Here is an 8291-nt window from a genome sequence, read left to right on the forward strand (position 1 = left end):
GTGTACTAGTTGGTTAGCAAATCATTATGAGTGATCAGCTCGTGTTGCAGGTTTTGCTAAACCTGTTGTATGCGCAACTTTGCTTTCAACCGTTTATAAATTTCGACAGTCATTCCCGAATTTTTCGGGTGTAATGATTCTGCCGATGAACCCGTTGTTCTCTGATATTTCCATAAGTGAAATATCAAGCATGGGTTGTGTGTAAGTTTTCCAAACTCTTGCTTTGTACGGCACTCGTAGAGGCATCTGAAGCAGAGGAGCGGATTAATGTCCTTATTCTTCTTTGCAGTGCCCGTAAAGGTTTTTGTCCTGAGCGCTATCTTCTGCCGCGCGTTAAATTATGCTGCTACTTGGCGGCAGCACGGTCATAGATGCTTTAGATTACTGCAATACTTTAACAAGGATCGGAACTTAAGTACTTATTGATAGGGTAAATATGAAACTGGAGGGCGAAAACAAGAGGCCCTGTGTAAAGTAAAAGGGGAAAAATTTAAGAACTAAGGGAGTGTTTTATCAAGAAAGGGGTTCTTCTCTTCTTCAGAAGGATCTTCCGATTTCTTCGTCATGCTGGTGGTCGCGACAAAGGTCTTGTTGATTTCGCCGATGCTTGAGCAGCAATTGTTAGTATCTTGCCGCCTCCTGCATCTTCTGCCGAAACTTTTTCTGCCGATGCTATTGCTGCTGGGCCTTCGGGAGCTGGCTTCTTCTTAATTTCCCTGTCGAGTTTTTCCTCCTTGATTTCTTGTATCGTCAGCTTGGGCGGGGGTCGACAGTATCTCGCCGTGGCCCAAATTTAGCAGCAATCCTTTGAAAGTCACGGTCACAATTGTCCGAGCGTGAAAAGCTCCCATAGACTGTGATGTTTGTTCCATTGTTCCCTGGCATCTTCAGCTTGAGGTATGCGTAGTGCGGCACGGCCATGAACTTGGCGTAAGCTGGTCTCCCGAGTATGGCGTGGTACTGTGATTCCCAGTTCACGACTTCGAACTCGATCTTCTCCTTCCTGAAGTTGTCGGGTTTACCGAAAATGACATTCAAGTAAGCTTTGCCAAGAGAATGCGCTGGTGAAGTAGGGAGTATCCCATGGAAGCGAGTATCTGAGTCCTCCAGCATTCTCATGGTGATCCCCATACTTTGAATTGTGTCAAGGAATATCAAGTTGAGTCCACTTCCTCCATCCATGAAGACTTTGCTCATCTTGAACCCTCCTATCTGTGCCTCGACCACTAGGGCGGCGTGCCCTGGCTTTGGTATAGTCATCGGGTGATCCATTCGACTGAACGTGATTTCCTGAGATGACCATTCGACATATTCGGGAATGTTCGCCATGACGCTTTCTGCCAGGTTGATTTCTCGGGTGAGCTTCTTCATCTCTCTCCTTGAAACACCTGTCCTGTGAATCATGTTCATATGCCCACGTGGCGGTGGAAACGCCTCGATGGGTTGATGAGGTTGAGCTTGCTGGACTTGATGCTGTGGCGGGGGTGGCGGTGGTGGAGGCGGTAGCTGTTTCTGGCCTGCCTGCTGGATCAGCTCATGCATATCGAGGAACTGCCGACAATCCCTGAGCAGGTGGCTAGATTTTACTTTTCCATCCTTGGAATCGGTATAAGAATGTAGGTAGCAAGGGGTGTTGATCTGTTCAGCGTAAGGCAATTTGGGAGTTCTCTGAGGTCGTGGTTTATAGTTGCCACGGTTCCCAGAGTCGTTCCGATTACCGTCCTGCCGATCGTCTACTTTGTTGTCGTACCGATCATCCTGTCGATCAGAGTAACCTGCGGCCACTAGGTTGTTGTCATCGTAACTGCGGTTCTTCCTTCTCTTACTCCGGTCCCTTCGACCACCCGAATCATTCTTCGGCTGGTCATCCTCTTCGTCGTCGCTGCGCTGCCGTGGTTTTCGGACATTGTCTTCACCATCGGCCCAGCTGTTGGCGATTTCCATTAGCTTGGTTATAGTCTTCGGCTTTTTGCGCCCAAGCTCTTCTATATAGCTTTCACGTCGGATGCCATCGCTGAAAGGGTCAATTTCCCTGTCGACAGATACGTCTTCCGCAGCATTTAGGAGTTTGGTGAACCTCCCGATGTACGCGCGCATCGACTCCTTCTGCTTCTGTTGGCAGTGCCGTAACTCCTCGATTCCGACGGGCCTCTTGTAGGTTGCTTGAAAGTTAGCAACAAAAGCTTCTACTAAGTCATCCCATGACTTGATGGAACCCTTCGGCAGCCCTCTGAGCCAGGCTCGTGCTGAGTCCTTTAGGTAAAGCTGCAGACACTGCATTGCTGCTATCTGATTCCCTTTTTGCAGAATTACTGTCTGCAGATAGTCCTCTATCCAGGATCTTGGCTCCTGCTGCCCATCGTATTTGGCAGCGTCGGTAGGTGTAGGTTTGAACTTTTTGGGTGGCATCGCCTCCCGAATTTTGTAGCTCAGACAATCGGCTCCTCTAAGCTCGCTGTCGTTCTCCTGGGTCTCGTCCGAAGAATCGCTGTCAAGTTCTTCTCTCATGGCGCGTCGTCGCCTTGCTTTGTCAATCCTGCTCTGTGTGATTTCGTCCCGAGCGTCTCTTGCGCGATGTTTTGACCCGCTGGCCTGCAGGGCTTTCTCTTTCGGCGGAACTAGATTATGTCCTAGTATCGCAAGACTCTCCAAAGCACCGCGGTGGGCCTGAGCCATGGATCCTTCAGGACGCTGGTTAATGAGGTACGCTGCAAGATTGGCTGTTGCTCCTGCGACGGTTTTTGGCCGTGGCATGCCTGCGGTGTCCGTGGTCATAAAGGACTTGGTCAAGTTTGATGTTATCTCCCTTGCATCATCTTCCGAGAGCCTGGACATCCTCGATCGATGTTTGCCCCCTCCGTGGGTACTTCGGGAGGCGCTCCCCTGCGAGGCCCTTCGTCGTTCGCTGGACCGGTCTGCCGCAGATAGTCGTTTCTCGAGGGTGGCTTGCTCCTTAGACAGGCGCTCCCGATTTTTCTCCAATATGGAGCGGTAAGCGTTGAGCGTACCAACCGTGGTTCCCGCCGAAAGCGGTGTGTTGTTGAGCACGGCTGCCTTGGCTGCTGCCCACTCTTCTTCTGTAATGGTGTGGTCGCTGTTGTCATTGCTGGCGCTATCTCCGAAACTAGCCCGCCTGCTGGAATGGGGGGTGCGTTCCCCATCTCCCCTGTTAGCGACGCAGACTTGGAGGGGCGCCACTCTTCGGGTGTCTCCTCGGACGACGCTACCGATGCTGTCCTCTCCCGACGAATAGTAGGCGTTGCAGATGAATGGCGTGTCGCTTGACCCTAGTCCATGCCTGGTGTCGCAGTTTATGCAGTAGTACGAGGTCATCTCCGAGGGCACGGGGTCATCAGATCCAGCTGTCATGGAAGATGCCAAGCGAGGAGTCGATGGCGCGGACGGACTCGACGGGTTTTCTTGGCCAGCCGAAAGGTCGGGTGTCGATGACGCACTTGGGCTTGTCGATCTGGAGATAGGAGATTCGAGTAGCCGGAGAATTCCCTCTGAGTTGACGTTGTAGTGGACGCTCCCGAACGCCATGTCCATGTTGCCTTGCAGACCAGAGAAGGTGGAGCGAGACGATTCGCTGTGCGGGGTGAATTCGTAGGAGCCAAAACGGATCGGGCTTCCCAGATGAGACGATGATGGTGCTGATGAAGCTGCTGATGACATGACGGGTTCAGCCGATGTCCGATCTTGTGCCGACAGGGTTCCCACAGACGGCGCCAATTGTCGAGGGTACTCCTCGTCAATGCCCTCCGATAGGGGCTTAGGGTTGACGGAATCCTGTAGGCTGACGCGAGACATCGGTTCACAGACAAGCGGGGAGAGCAATTTACCCAGGTTCGGGGCCCTCGATGAGGTAAAACCCTTACGTCCTGCCTGTCTGTTCTTTGATTATGAGAATAATGGGTTACAATGGGGTGCCGAATAGTTCGGCTGAGATCTAGGCGAGATTGCTGTTGCTAGGGTTACCTAGCTCTAAGCTTTTCCTGGCTAAGATTGCTAAGATTGTTCGTGTCCTTCGGCAGCCCCTCTCCTGGCCTTTATATAGGAGGTCAGGTCTCAAGAGGTCTAACCGAATACGACTAGATTTACAGTAGTTTAGATCCAATCTTTCCTTGTTTGTTCGCTTCCTTGTCTTGCCCGTCAAGGGATCTTCTGGTGCGCCGACCTAGTGGCCCATCTAGCCTTCGGGTGTCTTCATGGGCCTCCAGTTGGTCAATACAGGATAGGGCAACGTCGGTTACTCGAAGGGTAATGCCCACGTCAGTCTCCACTGGAGTTGGTTGTTCCCGTGGCCTCGCAGGAAGTGCAGGGGACGCCGGGGGTGTGTTCTTCCTCACCTCGGCGCGCGGCGGCTCAGCAGGTGGAGTCGGAGGAGAGGGGGCCTGTTTCGAAGCCGCCGGTCTCTCCTCTATCTACTTCGACTCTGTTGGAGGGGGAGACAGCTGCGCCTTCGCCTCCCCTTACTGGTGCTGCGACGGTGGTTGAGGGGGCTGCTACATCGCCTGTGCCCCCTCCCACGGTCTCGGTTGCTGCGGCGGGGGTGTCGGTGGAGAAGGGGTGTGTAGAAGACAAGTTGGTGGTGGTGTGTGGGGTTTCTACATCGACCTTGCCCCACACCACCGCGGTTGCGACGTTGACCCTGGGTGGGGTGGGTTTGAGGCCGGATGCTGCGACTCCCGATCCTACCTCACCGGAGGTGTCACCTACCTCACCGACGGCGTCGTCTCCCGCGATGACGGAGTCACCTTCCACACCATCGGCTGCATCTTCCTCACCGACACCGACGACGCCCTGTGTGTCGCTTTCACAGCGACATAGGGGGCGGTTGTTCAGCCGCCACCCACTCCTGTATCGTCGAGTGAATGCCATGGTGGGTATGTCACTCCTGTTAGGAGGAGTGGGAGGTTTGGTGTGGATGCGGGTGGTGGCACTGTGACGGACGGGGATACCATGCAGAAGGCGATGCGCCATAAGGCGGCAAAAAACCTCGACTTCGATCGTATGATTTCTACTCATAAGTCTAAATCATTTTTATCTTTTTCATCACCTGATATTTCTTCTAGACTTAATGGTTTAGGAGTTAGTCTTGGTAGTTCCGAAAAGGAGATATCTGTTTCAACTAGAGTCTTGAAGCATATGGAATTTGATCGTGTCACGGTTATTCCAAAAGCTTCGACTAGGTTGGACTCCACTTACTTGGATGCGGATGAAGCGATTGCCACATCAGATGGTCAGCTTCTTTCTCATCTAGTTGGTGAGGTGTCAGAGGTGGGTTTGGATGAGGACGACATGTACTCTTTATATGACTTAAAGGCATCTCGTCGGAAATCCAAATCTCCCTCTAGCAAAAAACCGCGGAAACGGTCAAAAATTCCCAAATATCCAATTGTTTCCCAATGAATGGCATGTTCGCGAATAGCAGAGGTCTTGGTGACTTGGCTAAACACTTACATTTTGCCGACTGCATTAGGGATCATAATTTGGATTTTTTGGCTATTTCTGAGACGGGGCGATGTGATTTCTCGCAAAGTCTTCTGAACTGTATATCCGGTGGTATAGACTTTACTTGGATATCCTGTCCGCCCCGTGGGCGCTCCGGGGGGATCCTACTCGGTGTTAAAACAGACTCTATGGAAGTGTTAGCACATTCGGTTGGGGAATACCATATCAAATTCCACATCCGTAATAGAGCTGACAATTTCATATGGAGTCTTGTAGCCGTGTATGGTGCTGCCCAGGAAGCTCATAAGGCCGCCTTCCTACGCGAGTTGGTGAATCTAGCAAAGGAAAACCCTCACCCTATTCTCATAGGGGGGATTTTAATTTTCTGAGATTTCCATGCGAGAAGAGCAGAGGTAGTTTTGACAATCATTGGCCTTTCCTGTTCAATGCGGTCATAGACAGCTTGTATTTGAGGGAGGTGTCAATGACTGGCAGACAATTTACTTGGGCTAACAATCTTCCAGAGCCAACATATGAAAAGCTAGATCGCGTACTAATGGATACCGACTGGGAATTGAAATTTCCAATGGTGACGGTACGCGCGCTAGAACGTATTGTTGGGTTCTTGGATCATGCTCCCATATTATTATCCACTGGTTTACCTAGACCTCCGAATAACCGCCGTTTCAAATTTGAACTCGGTTGGCTGAATCGAGAAGGTTTTCAAACCATGGTTACAAAGGTATGGGATAGGCCGGTTGTGGGTGTGTCTCCGATACAGAGGTGGAATAACAAAATGTGTGCGGTACGCAAACACCTATGTGGTTGGGCACGACATACAACTGGCATTCTTAGAAAATAAAAACAGCGACTCTCATCTATTATAGATGACCTCGAAGCTAAAGCAGAAGTTAGACCGCTTTCCGCACAAGAGATTGAGCAAAAAAGCCAATCAAACGCGGAAATCGCAAAACTTCTGCGCGAAGAGGAGCTGAAATGGTACCAACGATCTAAGGCCCAATTTATTCTCGAAGGAGATTCGAATACAAGGTACTTCCATTGTGTGGCTAACGGCAGGCACAGGAAGAAGCTTATTCGTACTCTCGTTCAGGATGAGGGTACGATTGAGGGTCATGAGCAGCTAAAGTTGTTTATTACAAGTTATTACAAAGGGATTTTTGGTGCTCCAGAGGAAAGCAATTTCTCGTTGGATGAGACAAGAACGGAGGATATCCCCCAAGTCTCTCAAGCGGAGAATAATTTTCTCACTTCGCCTTACTCTGAGGAGGAAGTAAGAAAAGCTGTCTTCCAAATGGAGCATAATAAAGCCCCTGGCCCTCATGGTTTCCCAGCTGAATTTTATCAATCTTTCTGGGATGTCATCAAGGCTGATTTGCTAGCTCTTTTTACGGATCTGCATGCTGGGCAGCTAGAGCTTTTTAGGCTCAACTTTGGTGAAATTATCTTATTGCCCAAGGTTAATGAGGCAGAAACGATTCAACAATACCGTCCTATTTGTCTTCTTAATGTGAGCTTTAAAATATTCACTAAAGTTGCCACGATCCGATTAAATTCGATGGCAGATCATGTGATTAGGCCCTCTCAAACAGCTTTTATACAAGGACGGAATATTCTGGATGGGGTTGTAGTCCTCCATGAAACTGTTCATGAATTGCATAGAAAGAAGTTGAATGGCGTCATTTTAAAGATCGACTTCGAAAAAGCATATGATAAGGTCAAGTGGCCCTTTTTTGCAACAAACTCTCAGAATGAAAGGTTTCTCTGGTGAGTGGTGTGCGTTAATCAATAGTTTTATCTCAGGAGGAAGTGTTGCCATTAAAGTCAATGATGACGTGGGCAAATACTTCCAGACTAAGAAAGGACTAAGACAGGGAGATCCATTATCGCCAGTGCTATTTAATATAGTGGCTGATATGCTTGCTGTCTTGATTGAACGTGCAAAGTCTGAGGGCCAGATTGAAGGGGTTATTCCTCACCTGGTTGATGGAGGTTTATCCATTCTTCAATATGCCGATGATACAATTCTTTTTATGGATCATGACATAGACAAGGCTCGGAACCTGAAGTTAATTCTTTCTGCGTTCGAGCTTTTGTCTGGTCTGAAAATAAATTTCCATAAGAGTGAATTGTTTTGTTTTGGTGAGGCCCAAGATCATGTTACAGAGTATACTGAACTTTTCGGCTGCGGCCAAGGCCAATTTCCAATTAGGTACTTGGGAATTCCGATTCACTATCGGAGACTTACCAATGCTGAGTGGAAATTGGTTGAGGAAAGACTTCAGATTAGATTAAGTAGTTGGAAAGGTAAATTGATGTCCTTGGGAGGAAGATTAGTTCTCGTAAATGCGGTACTGAGTAATATGGTACTATATATGATTTCTTTCTTCCAACTTCCCAGAGGAGTCTTAAAACGGTTGGATTATTTCCGATCAAGATTCTTCTAGCAAGGGGACTGCGAGAAGCGTAAATATCGGTTGGCTAAATGGAGTGTGCTGTGTCGGCCCAAAGATCATGGAGGACTTGGTATTCAAGACCTCCAGGTCAAAAATAGGGCACTTCTCGGTAAATGGTTGTATAAACTACTTACCGAAGAGGGCATATGGCAAACACTCCTCAAGAGGAAGTATATTGGCTCACAAGCTTTATCTCAGGTTATTTGGAAACCAGGAGATTCACATTTTTGGGCTGGTCTTATGGAAACAAAGAAGTTTTTCTTTCCATATGGCTCTTTCTCTATTAAGGATGGATCGGAAATTCGTTTCTGGGAGGATATATGGTTGGGTAACACCACGCTCCGAGAACAGTATCCGGCATTG

Source organism: Lolium perenne, chromosome 7, assembly GCF_019359855.2.
Source record: "Lolium perenne isolate Kyuss_39 chromosome 7, Kyuss_2.0, whole genome shotgun sequence".
NCBI classification, from domain to species: domain Eukaryota; kingdom Viridiplantae; phylum Streptophyta; class Magnoliopsida; order Poales; family Poaceae; genus Lolium; species Lolium perenne.